At 43.3% G+C, this 15,285-nt stretch overlaps 1 protein-coding gene across 2 annotated transcripts in view; it reads left to right on the top strand.

The window, feature by feature from the left end:
* ARHGAP1 (Rho GTPase activating protein 1) overlaps positions 1 to 15,285 on the top strand; it is a 1,661,218-nt gene that overhangs the window by 902,278 nt on the left and 743,655 nt on the right. The window lies entirely within an intron of this gene.

Below are 15,285 nucleotides of genomic sequence, written 5' to 3'. Positions count from 1 at the left end.
TGACGAAAGAGTAGAGGGAGACTATGACCTCTTTCTTCCTGGATGCAAAACCCTTAGTAATGAGATGTGCCACACAGAAGGACTTTCTGACCACAGTGGCAATGTGGTGATCAAAAGAAAGGTTGTTGTCAACCTGTATTCCCAGATCTCTTATAACGCCTTCTGTGTTCAGTGGACTACCATCAATGTGGTAATTCATGGGAAATGGGTTTTTCCCAAGGGGATTATGGCACATTTTTTGGCACTGAGCTTAAGGCCATGGTTCTGACACCAGTCGTTGGTCTCAGTGAGGCCATTCTGTAGGATGTCAACATCATTTGGGGAGTTAATAATAGCTCCCAACTTGCAATCATCTGCAAACTTTGTCAGCCAGAGTCCCTTTGTGTTGGCCTGGACTTCAGAGAAGTAAATACCAAACAGGAGAGGACCCAGGACTGAACCCTGTGGGGCTCCACTCATGACTAGTCGGCAGTCTGACTTGGAATCAGCTACTTTCACACTGTGGGTTCTATCTGTGAGCCAGATTGCAACCCACCTAGTGATGTAGGGGTTGATGCCTAGCTTAGTGAGTTTTCTGTGATTCCTGAGTGGGGATGAGTTTGGAGATTCCCTGTATCCTTGTTTATTATGTCCATGATGATGCGTTCCATAGCTTTGCATATCAGACTCGTCAGGCTAATGGGGCGATAGTTCCCAGGGTCTATAGTCACTCCTCCTTTGTGGAGAGGGATGACTGTAGCAGTGCGCCATTTGGTAGGGACAAAGACTGAGGTGAGGCTGTGGTTGTACAGGGCACACAGGTGAGGTGCCACTTCACTCTGTAGTTCATGTAGAACACAGCCTGAGATACTGTCAGGTCCCATAGAAGCTGTATTATTGGCCTTGGACAGTGCTGTTTAACCTGGACAGCAGTAATACTGGGTGCCTGGCAATCTACTGGTATTGTGATTGGTCCTTTGGGGACAGTAAAAACTATTAAAACTGTACAAATAGCACTGTTATCAATGATAATAGTCGTTGGATTCATATTTTTTCTGTAAGTACTATAATACATTATAATGCACAGAAACCCAAAATTATATTTTTTGTTAAACTTTCACAAACAATTTGTCATATCTTGGAAGCTGTATAACCTAGCCATATATTGTTAGAACATTTTGCTTAACCAGACATAAGTTTAAACATGACAACAAAAAAGTCCTCTTTGAGTGCATGTTTACTGAAATGTTTACAGAAGTATGAAAACATGTAATTAATTGTGTAATTATCAGTATAAATAACACTCAGTATTTCTCAAGATGTACAACTTGCAGTGCAAATTTGAAAGGCAAATTTTCTTCAACATCTAAGGTTTCACCTGATGTCATGCAACAGTTTGTAAACCAGTTGTTTTCTGAAGTATTAAGTACACATGGAAATATTGATTAGTTTCATAATTACTAACAGATCACAAGCAATATACCAGGCAGAGCATGATATGAATGAAATTTCCTTTCTCCCAGTGTGGCATATGGCATTTTAATCCTCAATAGCATATAGGGCTTTCAGCTATGAAAATAGGAACATATAACTAATAAATGATGAACTGTAATTAATTTCTTCACGGCAGAATATCCTAGATTAACAATCTTTGTGTCATTTTGATAACAACTCCTTGTACTTTCTAATAATGCCTATTATTAGCTGGAAAGTTACTTTGAAAATGAAACAGGACCCAAAAAAATTCTGGAAACCATAAGGAGCTATGGGTGTGAACTGGAAGTATACAGAAAGGCGCTGTGGGCTTGAATGAGTTAATACATCACCAGTACAATAGTTTATATGTTGTAGTCACTGTAAAAATAGCATAAGGAATAAGAATTGATCATTCCAATCTACTTAGATCGAAGTATGAAAATCTACATGCCTGAAGTAGTAAATAGCAGAGAAAAGGTAGCATTTACATTGCAAAGTAGTGAACTAACTACGGAATAGCATCATAGCTGGTTTATGCTACAATTACTGTAAGCTATCTCGTGACTAACAACACAACTGATACAGGACTTCCAAGATGGCTGCACATTGAGTAACAGCTTAAGTCTAGCTCTCCCAATATGAAAACAAAAACTCAACAGAGAATTTCAGTAGACTTGTGCTTATGGGTAAATTTCAGGAACTGGCTAGTAAGTGTACTGCCTGGATGCCAGGAAGGAAGAAATACAGAGGACCTGGAAAAAAAAAATCAGCTTCAAAAAGTGAGGAAGAAACACTGACTGGGGAAAGTTCTGTAGTTCAGCGAAAAGCAATGCAACCTCCAGACTTGAATTCCAGTAACCTACAGGAGGATACAAGACAATTGCACACAGAACTCGTTAAAATAAATTAAACACTGATGGAGTATATCAAAACAAACAACAAAAGGCTGGAAAAAATGGAAGAAGCTTTGAATAAATATTCAAATGAGGTGATAAAGCTGCAAAAATCAGAGTTCGAAATGAAGAAAAGTCTGTCTGAATATGAGACATCTCAGGAAGAGATGTTTCAAAAAATAATAGAATTAGAGACTGAACACATAGGGAAAACCTAAGATTTTCACCTGTACCAGACAAGCTGGAAGGAACAGACTGCAGTAATTTTCTGATTGCACAAATAAGCAGCTGGACTGGTATTCCACAGCATGAGTTGTTAGTTGAAAGGAAACATTGTGTGTATGCTGCAAACCTGGCTGTGAGAAAGAACCTAGACCTTTAATAGCAAAAGATGCATACTACCAGCAAAATGAGTTGATTTTGACAAAACTGTGGCAGAAGGACAAAGTACTAAAAGTGAGAGACAGCAGAGTGTTTGTGGAGAAAGATTTCTCATTGTACTCTAGGCAGAAGAGAAGCAAATTTATTCCACTATTCAGGGAATGTTAAGACACACATGAGATTCAAACAGCTGTAACCAGCTGTCTTCAAGGTATTCTTCCCTGGAGGGACAAAATAATTTTTTGATGAAGTACATGCTAAGGAATAAATATAAAAGTTTGTCCAACAAAAAGTAAGCTGTGAAACAGAAATAGATTCTACTTCTTGTTCTTCTGATAATAAAGACCACAGAGAGAGACTGTACTTGTGAAACTGTTTCCAGTGTTCACCGGAAAATCTTGGAGTGAAGGAAGGAAGCACAAGAGTTGACTAGAAAAACTGAGAGTACATTGGAAATGAAGCAGAGACAGGATTTTGGACATGGAGATTAACAATAATAAAACCAGTAACTTAATGTGAGATTATAATGCAATAATTGTATGTGTGAAATATGACAGAACAATAACATCTGGAAGTAGTGGACTTTTTCAGAATTTGTTGGACTTGTAGGGGACTCTAAAGCATATGCCCTACTTCATGTCATTAATGTTCAAAAAATGCTTTGGAGAAAGGAAGAGGAGGGAGAAGGTTAACTGTAAGTAAATATTTTTCTTATTAGCACTATTTTTGTGGTGTATGGTTTTCTTTGTTTGCTGTAAAGTAAAGTTTTCTCAGTTATTTTTAAGTGTAATCGGAATTGTAAACGGGTGCTGCTGTTTTTTTTTTCTCCCACTTCTCATTCTTCTTCTTCAGGTTTTAGAAATGTAGGCAAGCCTGGTTAAAAGAGGATGACAAAAGAAAAATGAATGTGCTTTTTCTCATTCTTGTATGGGGACATGACTGGATTAAGGACCTTAGATTGATTTAGTAACAAGTTTTAAGAGTAAGCAAATGAAAAATGAATATTATGAAGCTTTTTCTAGCAAATACATGTATGCTCAGTAGCAGTTCTGCAGCTGGTCTTCATGTTTTCATGGAAACAATCCGATTAAGAGAAACTGGCTACAGGCTGGTGGAGAGTGATTGGCTGAAGAAAAAAACTGAGAAGAGAAATTGGATAGGAGATAATGTTCCCTGAAAGTATTCAGGGGTTTTCCCAGCTGAGAGAATTATAAAGAAAAGCTAAACCAATTAGCACTTCGTAGAAGCAAAGGCTGCACCATGTGTCTTAGCATGTTTAACCTTTCTTTTAGGTTGACTCAAGTTTGAGAGTGTGGCTGTCAGTTTGGGACTTTTGTTCCTATTAGGAGGGTAAAACTGCAGTATTTGAAGATGTACATAGTTTTGTGTTAGTATTAAATAAGTGTTAGGGGGTATTCTGTGTGTGTGTGTGTGTGTGTGTGTGTGTGTTTTTTTTGTTTGAGGGCTTTCAGTAAAACAAAAAGTTTTGTAAGGTGTGACATAGGCTGAAATGTATATGACAAGAAACAACTGTATAAATGTTTAACCTGTCAAACAGTGTATGCATGTAACACAAAAGATTTAACAAAACGGTGTTATACATAAAAGGTAGGAATCATAATTTTTATTACAATGATCATTTATGTAATGTCTTTAAATGCTGATGGTCTCACAGGTAAGTACACAAAAGAAAGGGTAGTGAAATATATTAAAAAATGTAGTGTGTAAATAGGTATGTTACATGGGATGCACTTAGAAAGAACTGAACATGTAAATTTGATGAGGAAAGGTTTTCATGATGGTTAGTCAGCAGAGTATCTGTGACAAAGGAAAAGAGGAGTACTTATATTAATTGCAAGAGGAGTTCCAATAGTATTGGAGCTGGATAAAAAAGATAATGGCAGATTTGTAGTGCTAAGGGGCTACTGGCAAAGGAGGAGGAAGATTACACTGGCATGTATTTATATCCCACCAAAAAGTGCTATAATAGAGCTTAAGAAAATTCTGGGAGAAATGATCAGTTTTAGCAAGGAATATTACTTATACGTGGGGACTGGAATGTGATTTGCAAAAGGGAAGATGTGTCTGGAGGGGGGGGGGCCTGAAAGGAAAGTATGACAAAGGAGGGTAGATTTTTGAAGAAATTTATGAAAATATTTGGCATGGAAGATGTGAATTCAGTAATAGGAGTTTGGAGTGAATTTATATATTATTCCCCAAGGTATAAAAATTGGGCTAGGCTACACAGAATTTACATTTCACAGGAGCATGTGCATTTAATGAGGGTCTGGATATGCACCCAATAACTATTTCAGATCATGCGCCAATAATAACTAAAATAAAAACAGGTTAGTGAAATAAAAATGAGATACTGGCAGTTTTCCTACCTTTCTGTTGAAAAGAAAGGAATTTAAGGAATGGGTAGTGGAGATCATTCAGGAGCTATTAGAGAGGATATAAATTTCTTCTGAAAATATAGTTAGCGAGTGGGATAAAATTAAGGTGACATTTAAAAATTAGGTGGAAATAAAAGAAAGGGAGCTATGGTTAAGAAGTAACAAGAATTATTTAGAGGGATTGACAAATGTTAAAGTATTGCAGGATAGGAGGAATCTCACAGAACAAGAAGAGGATCAACTGCAGAATGTTAAGCAGAAAATAAGAGATTACCTCAATAATATACACAGGTTTAGAAAGACTGCTAAGCAACTGTTTTTGATAATAACAGTAGTGCACAAAAACTTTTAGCACAACAACTCACCTAACAGAAAGTAGAAGGGGCTGTCGCCAAGCTTAGGAAGCGTATAACAAGGAAGGTAACAAGAGATACTGTAGAGGAATTAGAAATATTTAGGAAATTCTGTGAAAGTCTGTATAAAGCAGAGTAATATGGAAATCAAGAAAAGATGCAAATGGAAATGTTTATGAAGAATTAAATGTTTATGAAAAGAATTAAATATGACAAAGAGGTAGATGAGGCTCAATTGCTAATGGTTATGATAAGAGGAGATGAGATAATTTTGATGTATAACCAATCTGCAGGAACATCCCCAACAATAGATGGTATTCCTGTGGAAGTGTGGAAGCTAGGAGGGAAAAAAAAGAGATAAAGGTCTGGAAGGTTTTGTTTAACAGTATTTTAAGGAGAAGTACCAGCATCCTGGAAGAAAGCAGTGGTAACTGTAATACCTAAAGAGGGTAAAGATCCATCAGACCCAGCTTCATACAGGCCCAGTTCAATCCTAAACCATGATTATAAAAGTGTTCATGTCTATAATGGCTAAAAGAATGATAAAAGTAATGCCAAAATTGATAGATATGGATCAGTGTTGTTATGTGGAGGGGAGGCAAACATTTGACAACATTAACAGAACACTGATGATCCAGAGGGGAAGCAGAATATAAGAAGATACCATTGTTGTTGGTGGGTCTTGATGCAGAGAAAGCATCTGACAAAATAAGGTGGGACTTTATGAGCTGGATAATGGAAGCATTTACATTTCCTGAAAAAAAATATAAGGTTGATTAAGAGGATATATGAGGGATCGGAGGTGAAAATTAAAGTGGTTGGGGGCCACTCTGATAATTTCTGCTTGAGCAGAGGAACCAGGCAGGGGTGTCCTATTTCCCCTTTGTTATTTGCATTATATTTAGAACCACTGGCAAAGAAAATAAGGGACTCAGAAATTCAAGGATATATTTATGGGGACATGATAAAAGGAAGTATTTAGGAGTATAGATTAAAAATTGTTCTGGTGCAGTTGCTAAGGAGATGTGGGAAGAGGCTAAACAAATGATAATACAAAAACTGAGGAAATGGAAGCTTTAATCTGAAGTAGTTAACTTCATTTGTGCAGCAACCTATGGGAATCGTATCCGACTTCGGATCCGAGCCGGCAGTTTTCAACAGCTTATAGGTTCATAGGTTCATAGATTAGTACTAAGCTAACTGCCCTTGTGAGCCATTTTAAGCTTAGCCAATTATCCCTTGTGAGACTCAAACCCTGCACCTTGTGTTTGTAAGGCAAACACCTTAACCATTAGGCCACCATCCCATCCCTTAGATCCGAGCGCCAAGCTCCTCCCCTACCCATAATCCCCTGCCAACCCTGACTCACCTCAGATCTAGTTTGCCGCGGTTTAACCAACAGCAGCTCGATCTTGAGTTCCAGGTGTTATTGTTTTTTTGTGAGAAAAATTTTACCTTTTTCTTTCTCTTTTCTACCCTACTTGGTTGTGAGTGCTTTCAGGTCCCTTTTTGACTAAAATCCTCCCTAGCTTAACTTTATATTATTTTGTAATTAACCTCCCCCTTTCCTCATGGTTCCATTAGGGTTGTGTGTGCGTGTTTGGGGCCTAACATGTGTGGCTGTCCTTCTTTAATTACAATGTCTGAGGCCCCAAAGCCTATTTTTTGTAAGTGCACAGAGTGTGGCCATAAGCTGTCCCCGGCGGATGGCCACACTCGGTGCATGCTGTGCCTTGGGGTTGAGCACCTCTCTTCTGGTTGTTCCATTTGTGCGGTGTTCAACCCCAGGGCACTTAAGGACCGGAGGTCTAAGCTGATTCTGGCGGGTCTTCTGCCCCCGGATTCGGCTTCTACCTCCGGTCCTTCCGTGGTTCCCGCTGTGGCGGCTGCCACTCCTGCTTCCCTCCCCCTGGCTGGGACTCAACCTCCCGCCTTAGGCCCGGAGGAGAGGGAGGCTAGGAAAGAGAAAAGGAGGGAGAAACACCACAAGCGGCGGGCCAAGGCCTCCGCTTCGGCCCCCCCCGGCTAAGCGGTCTCCTCCTTCTCTGATCCGGTCTCCTTGCTTTTCACCGGGTCCTGAGGAGGAGGAGACCCGATCTCCATCGAGGTCATTGAGGTGGCAGTCCCGTCCCGCCTCGGTGGCCTCATCGAGATCGACCCGAAGCCTCAAGGATGCAGATTTGGACCGGATGATGAGAAGTTCCCTCCAGGCCCAACTGCAGATGGGAGTACTCCTGCCTCCCCCCCCCCTCCGGGGGGGAGCTCGACCCCCTTCTTTGCCCTAATAGCTCCTTCTCTGTCCAGCTTCCCGGGCTCGGAGTCTTTGGAGCCAGGCAGCTTTGTAGCCGGGGGTGTGTCGGGTACTTTGGCGCTGACACTTCCCTCGAGTCTATCGGGTCCATTTTCGTCGGATCCGAGCTCTCGGAGCCGAGGGCTGAGCTTCGGATCTGGGGGTATCAGTATGCCTTCGGCTCCGTCCAGGTCGGAGTATGCTGGTCCCTCGGATCCGATCGCTTCGGCACCGGCCCTGATGCATCCGTCGGATCCGAGTGAGGGTCTGCTTTCGGATCCTAGAGAGAGCAGCTCTCCCTCAGCGTTCGACGTGGTGGAGAGGGCTCTGTCGAGAGATTCCAGGCCCCCGGCCCTTGCCATGGCTCCACCCTGCACTCCTTCTCTGTTGGGCCCGACTTCCATCACCCGGCCCCAGGAACAGCCTGCTTTGACGTCCCAGGTCGTTCCTTTGAAACAAGACATTGCTGTTGAGACCTCCTCGGACAGCCCCCCCCCCGAGGAGGTTCCTCACAAGCGAAAATGCAAGAGGAGGCACCTGGACTCCCCCCGAGTCCTTGACTGAGGACACGGATTTGGAGGAAGGGGAAGGCTCCCCAAGATCACCCCCTGAAGATGTCTCTTTTGGTGACATCATGGAGATGCTCGGGAGAAGGGGGGGTCTGCCCCAAAGCCTACCTCGGACGAATCTGTGTTCCTGGAGGCATTTGAAGCAGGCCCGTCTACCTCTTGGGTGTCCCCTCAGGCCAAACCCCTGGTAGATTTGATTACTACCAGGGCATGGAAGGAGCCGGACACTGTGGAGCCAGTCCCCAAGCGCCCGGATAAAATTCTTAGCCCTCCCCCTCTGACAAGTCCCATTGGAGTAAGGGTCCCCCTGTAAATGCCATGTTGGTGGCGGCGGCCACCAAGAGGGAACTAGCTCAAGAGAGTCCCTCGGTCCACCCCCCAAGCAAGGAGTCTCGGTCAATGGACCGTTTAGGGAAGTGGGTTTTTAGTTTGGCTACCTTCTCTGTGAGGTTGCTGAACTACATGGCACATGTTCTTCGACTGCAGCGGGACTTTATCAAAGAGTACGTTGCGTCACCACCCGAGTCCATGTCGGCGGAGGACAAACAGTTGCACTCCACCCGGATGGCCACTCTCCGATCTATATCTAACACCTCTATGCGGCTACTGTCCCATGCCATGGAAGGAGCCGCTACAGCCAGCGGAGCGGGCCTCATCATGAGGCGTCAGGCCTGGCTCCATCACTGCGATTTCGCGGAACCCTTTAAGGCGTCTTTCGCTAATGCCCTTTTCGATGGTTCTGCCCTTTTTGGCAAAACCGTTCGCGATACTTTGGTCCAGAGCGAGAAGGATGGGAAGACGTTGTCTGCCGTCGGAGTCCGCTTCTCTGCTCCCCAGAGGTCCTTCTCTAAGAACCAAAAGGGACAGAAGAAAATGTGGTTCCGGAAGTCGCAACAGTCCCGTACCGCTCCAGACTCCCAGTCCTTCTGCAGCAGAGGAGGGCAGGGTGGATGCCACCCTAGAGGCAGAGGGGGCCCGAGGAACTTTGGATCCAGAGAACCTTTCTCGGACCAACGCACGCAACACCCCTGAGGGGTTGCCCGACTGCTCCACTCTGGAGGCAGTCGGGGGGCGTTTCTCTAAGCACCTAGCAGCTTGGGAGTCCATCACGACAGACCGCTGGGTGCTTCGCGTCATATCCAGTGGGTATCAGTTCCCCTTCTCTCTTTACCCACGCAGCCCCAGATACCTCCTCGATGTCCCACCCAATCAGAGGGAGGCCGCAGCAACGGAAATCCAACAGTTACTGGAAAAAAGAGCCATCCAACACATCCCCCCAGACCAGTGCGGGTTGGGTTTTTACTCCAGGTTCTTCTTGGTGCCAAAAAAGATGGGGGACTTAAGACCAATCCTCAACCTCTCCCCCCTGAACCTGTCAGTAAACAAAGAGAAATTCTGCATGGTCACCGCTCAATCCATTCTCCCCCTCTTGCGGGAGAACGACTGGATGTGCTCTATAGACCTCAAGGATACATACTACCACATTCTGATGGACAGGCAATCCAGAAGGTTCCTCCGCTTCCGACTAGGAGCCAGTCATTACCAATTCAGGGTCCTCCCCTTTGGTCTCACCACAGCCCCCAGGATGTTCACCAAAGTGTTAGCGGCCCACCTGAGGCTCCAGGGAATTCAGGTTTTCCCATACCTGGACGACTGGCTCCTGACCGCCCCGACAAGGCATCTACTCTGCGCAGCCAGAAACTACTTTCTTCGTCTAGCTCCCCAGCTAGGGATCACTGTCAACATAGAGAAGTCGTCTCTTGCCCCGTGTCAGACCATAGACTTCATAGGGGCCAGATTAAACACAAACAAGCTCCTAGCCTTTTTGACCGTGGACCGGCTACAAATCCTAAGGCTACATGTGCGGACCATTTTACAGTCCCCAGCTCCTCTAGCGGAATTGGTCCTGAGGGCTCTAGGTTCAATGGCGGTGGCAATCTATCTATTGCCAATGGCACGTTTGAACATGAGGGTCTTACAATGGACCCTCCAAGTCCAGTGGTCCTTCCTTCAATATCCTCTAGGCCATCCCATTCCCCTCAGCAGGGCTTGCAAGAGGGCCCTCTTATGGTGGCTCCAATCTCTGGACCTCCAGGAAGGACGCCCCTTTTTTATGGCCCCTCCCCTAGCCACGGTGACCACGGACGCCTCCCACCTCGGGTGGGGGGGCATTGTTTGGGCAGGACAGTCCAAGGCACGTGGGACCTCACGGAGACTTCACTGCATATCAATGTCCTAGAGATGAGGGCAGTGCTGTTGGCGTTGCAAGCACTTCAGGACCTTCTTCCTGTAGGAACGATTGCAATTCAGACGGACAACATGTCTGTTGTCTGGTACATCAACAAACAAGGAAGAACCAGGTCTTACCCACTCTGTCGAGAGGCCATGAGGGTGTGGGAATGGGCGATCTCCAACAACCGTTTTCTCATAGCAACGCACATTCCGGGGTGGTCCAACATCCTAGCGGACAGACTAAGTCACACCATCCTGTTACCATGCGAGTGGTCTCTGAATCTCGAGGTAGCGAATCGGATTTTCGCCGAATGGGGTCAACCCTGTTGCGATCTCTTTGCCTCTCCCTCGAACACAAAATGTTGTGACTACTTCGCTCTCATCCCCCCCCCCCCCGGGGAATCGCCGAGAGATGCTGTGGTACATGCTTGGCCTCCCGGTCTACTTTATGCTTACCCTCCTCTTCCTCTGATGCTAAAGTTTCTGCAGAAAGCCAGTCGGTCGGGGAGCAGGATAATCCTCATTGCCCCATTCTGGCCTCGTCAAGCCTGGTTCCCTTACCTTTGGTCTCATCTGGTGAATCCTCCTTGGATTCTGGATCCCCTTCCGGATCTAATATCCCACCCCTTAGATCTCCCAGTCCCGAACCTGGATAATCTCAAGCTCACAGCTTGGCTGCTCCAGTTCCACTCATAGCTAGGACTCCCAGTATCTCTTCCCCTGTTAAAGCTATCCTAGTAGCAGCGCACAAGCCTTCTACTAGATAGATCTATAGTAGCAAATGGAAGCGTTTCTCCATTTGGGCGGAACGTCAAAATTTGGATCCTTTCACAGCTCCTTTGCCCGCTGTATTAGACTTCCTGTCAGGGCTGTTTCATCAGGGGGCTAGCTCCTCCACAGTCAAGGTTCAACTAGCAGCTATCTCTCATTATCATGTGGGAAATTAACTGGTCCCTTTGATCACCATGAAATTGTGTAAGACTTTTCTAAAGGGCACCTTTCTGCTCAGACCTCCAGTGAAGGATGTAGTCCCTCCTTGGGATTTAACGCTGGTGTTTCAGGCCTTGACAGCTCCCCCGTTTGAGCCTGCAGCTTCAGTAGATCTTAAATTCTTGTCATGGAAAACTGCCTTTCTTGTTGCTATCACCTTGGCTCGAAGGGTCTCTGAACTACAAGCCCTCTGTGTAAAACCCCCATACTTGACTTTTCACAAGGATAGAGTTTACCTCAGGACCAATCCCTCTTTTCTCCCCAAGATTGCATCTGAGTTGAATATTAATCAGTCCATTAACCTACCAGTCTTTTTTCCTAATTACCAAAACAAAGGGGAATACAAATTACACTCACTGGATGTGCATAGACAACTTCGCTTCTACATCCACAGGACATCTAGTCATAGGCAATCTGACCAGTTGTTAGTCTCCTTTGCCAAATTTAACTTGGGTAAATCTGTATCCAAAGTCACGCTGTCTAGATGGATTTCACAGTGTATCCTTTTAGCATATGAAAGTTCTGGCAGGCCCGCACCTCAGGGAGTCCATGCCCACTGTACTCGATCTATGTCTACCTCTGCGGCCTTTAGAGCTAGAGTCTCTTTCGATGATATTTGCTTGGCAGCCACTTGGGCCTCATCTCATACCTTTATCAATCACTATAAATTGGACATTATCTCCAGAGGGAGAGCATCCTTTGTCTCTGCAGTGCTCCGGAACATCCTTCCATGAAGGCCACCCAAGGTTCAGGTAGCTGGTGACTCTGTCCCATAGGTTGCTGCACAAATGAAGTTAACTACTTCAGATTAAGAAGTTATGTACTCACCATAACGTTCCATCTGAGTAGGTAAACTTCATTTGTCAGCAACCATCCCTCCCTCCTGCCCCCTCACCTTCGGATGTTTTTCATACTCATGTCTACACGGTGTGTTACCTATTTTATATTTGAGAGTAATTATCTTCTAGCAGTATCTGCTTTTGGGCAAACTCGATCTGAGGTCAGTCAGGGTTGGCAGGGGATTATGGGTAGGGGAGGAGCTTGGAGCTCGGATCTAAGCTGTTGAAAACTGCCAGCTCGGATCCAAAGACTGATCTGATTCCCATAGGTTGCTGACAAATTAAGTTTACCTACTCAGATGGAACGTTATGGTGAGTACATAACTTATTATACAGATATGGAAAGTAAGATACAGGCAGTTAAAATGTTTTTAGTCCCTTTAATCTTATACACAGGTTAGGCATAATTTTATAAATCAGAGGAGAAGTTGTGGATAGCGGTGAATAAAGAGCTGAAGGACTTTATCTGGGAGGAGAAGATAGCAAGAGTCAAGTGGGATAAATTGTTCCTTCCAGTAGAACAAGGTGGACTGGGATTGCCCAATTTGAAGGGGCAGTTCAGAGCTACACAGTTAAGGCTCCTGCACATAGCACAAGCAGAAAACTATAATTCAAAGTGGAAAGGAATGATGATGAAACGGGGAGCTCAGGAAACAAGGAGAGACTGGGATTTTGGATGCAGGCCTTTAAAAAGAAAAAGAATCATACAGAACATTGTATTCATAAAGTACCAGAAAGTCTTCTAAGAACTAAGCCAACATGGGAATGGAGAAAGGAGGTTCTGCAGATAGGGATGACTGCAATTATGGATATAGACAATAGGCAAGTGGGAGCTGGAATTGGGAGAAAATAACTAGAGGGGGAAAGGTAAAAAAAAATGGGAAGAGGCTAAGAATTTATTTGGACTGCAGGTTAGAGATTGCCTTCCTTATCAATAATTGATATCAGAGTGGGGGTCCTAAACAAAAGACCCGTACTGATAGAGTTATTAGTAAAATCTAGAACAGAAGCTGCCATTAAAAAAATAGTACAGCATATAAAATATTGTTTGATAACTTTAAGAATCAGAGTAAGTTAGAAAGGATTGGGAAGAGAGACTGGATAAGCAATTCACAAAGAAACAATGGGAGGATGTATGTACATCTGCCAAATATGCAACAAAATCTAGGAGATTTAGGATTTTTGCTTGGAAATCTTTACATAGATATTTTTATACCATAAGTAAACTCCAGAGAATTTTTCCTCGGGTAGACAGCAAATGTTGGAGGTGTGACTGGAAAGAAAGAGGTACTTGGTAACATATTTTCTGGGAGTGCAGTGAGTTGGGAGACTGTAAGGATTCCTTGCGGGATACACTGTCGAAGATGCTGGGTGTGTGTATTAGTGTGACGAGGGAGATGGTCTTTCTGAGCTATGATGTAGAATCATAATTACTTAGACATGGTAAGGCCTTGCTGTGTCTAATTATGGTGGCTGCCAAAAAAAGCAATTATTAGAAACCTGAAATCAAAATCTAAACCAACTATATTAGAAGTAGTGAATATAGTAATGAGATAAAACAAATGGAACTGAGATCTTTAGAAAAGGATAGGAGTAGACTTATAGGAAAACATGGGAATTGTGGGAACAATACATACAGGGGAGGAGTGAGGTTTAAAAGAAGGCAGGACTTAAATGAGCTGTGTAATGTTTGACTGAAAACGATTAGGTAGATTATAAGTTATGTTTATGTCTGCAGCTAGGAGTGTGTCAGTATGGTTTGTGATGTAAAATGCCTGCAACTAGGCTTTTGTTGATGTGGTCTGTTTTCATTTATGTAAATGTATAATTGCTTATGTCATAATGTCGTAAGTGATGTTTCTTGTTTAAAAAAGGGGGCAAGAATTGAATAATTTATGTAATGTTGCTTAAGTTATATGATAATATAGGTTTACCTCCATAATGTCAAAGGTCACAACGGCAAGCGTGCACAACACTGAACCATTTTTGAGAAACCTGTACCGCCGAAATCTCAGAAAGCAGACAGACCATCGGAAGTCAACATTTCTGACTGCACCACACCTATAAACAAGTGCTAACATGGGTCAAAAAGGGGGCACGATTTTTCAATTTGGAATATCACATTCAAAGTTTTGTGAAGGCGCAGTTCAGAATTCATGGAAGTGGGTTCGCCATTGTAGCCGTCGACATTATGGAGGTAAACCAACAATATAGGAATATATGTGAAGTATGTTTCTTAATGTGTTAATACAGTTTGATTACTTTTGTATAATTGCAAGTTTGCCTATGTCACAAGTGATAATTCATTAAAGGTGTGTTAAAAAAAAAAGTCTGATACAGAGCAACAATGCCAAAAGGAAATTACAAACAAAACTCCTAGATCCTCTGTAGCTATCTGTTGACTAACAAAAACACTGATATAGAACAAAAACACCAACAGGAAATCATAAACAAAATCCCCTAGATCTTCTGTAGCTAAGCGTAGATACTGTATAATAGGTATGTTATAAAATAAGAAGACAAATTTATTAATAGTATTTACTTACTTGCATCTTAGAAGGACTTGGGGTGCACACAGCTGGTGAGGTTAGTACATGGGGAAATTACCATACAAGGGAGGAAAGTAAGATGAAAAGTTGGCGTTTCTTCTTGCCGGATGGCTTTAAAGGTGCAAAGAATCAAAAGAAGAATACAAAAGCAGCAAGTGCGGTACTGTTCAATTCAAATTTGTTTATAGTATCAGAGATGTATGTAATAGAATAAGTAACTCTAGTTAAACTGTTTTATTTGTTTTTGATTATATGCCATGGTTATATTTGTTTTTAACTCTGACTTAAATTGTGCTACTCACATTGGATCATTGTCACAGTATGTTTATCTACTAATG

This window comes from Protopterus annectens, chromosome 9.part0 (assembly GCF_019279795.1).
Source record: "Protopterus annectens isolate FY-2018-M chromosome 9.part0, PAN1.0, whole genome shotgun sequence".
Lineage (NCBI taxonomy): Eukaryota > Metazoa > Chordata > Ceratodontiformes > Protopteridae > Protopterus > Protopterus annectens.
Note: the sequence above shows the minus strand (reverse complement) of the source record. Positions and strands in the feature narration are given on the sequence as shown.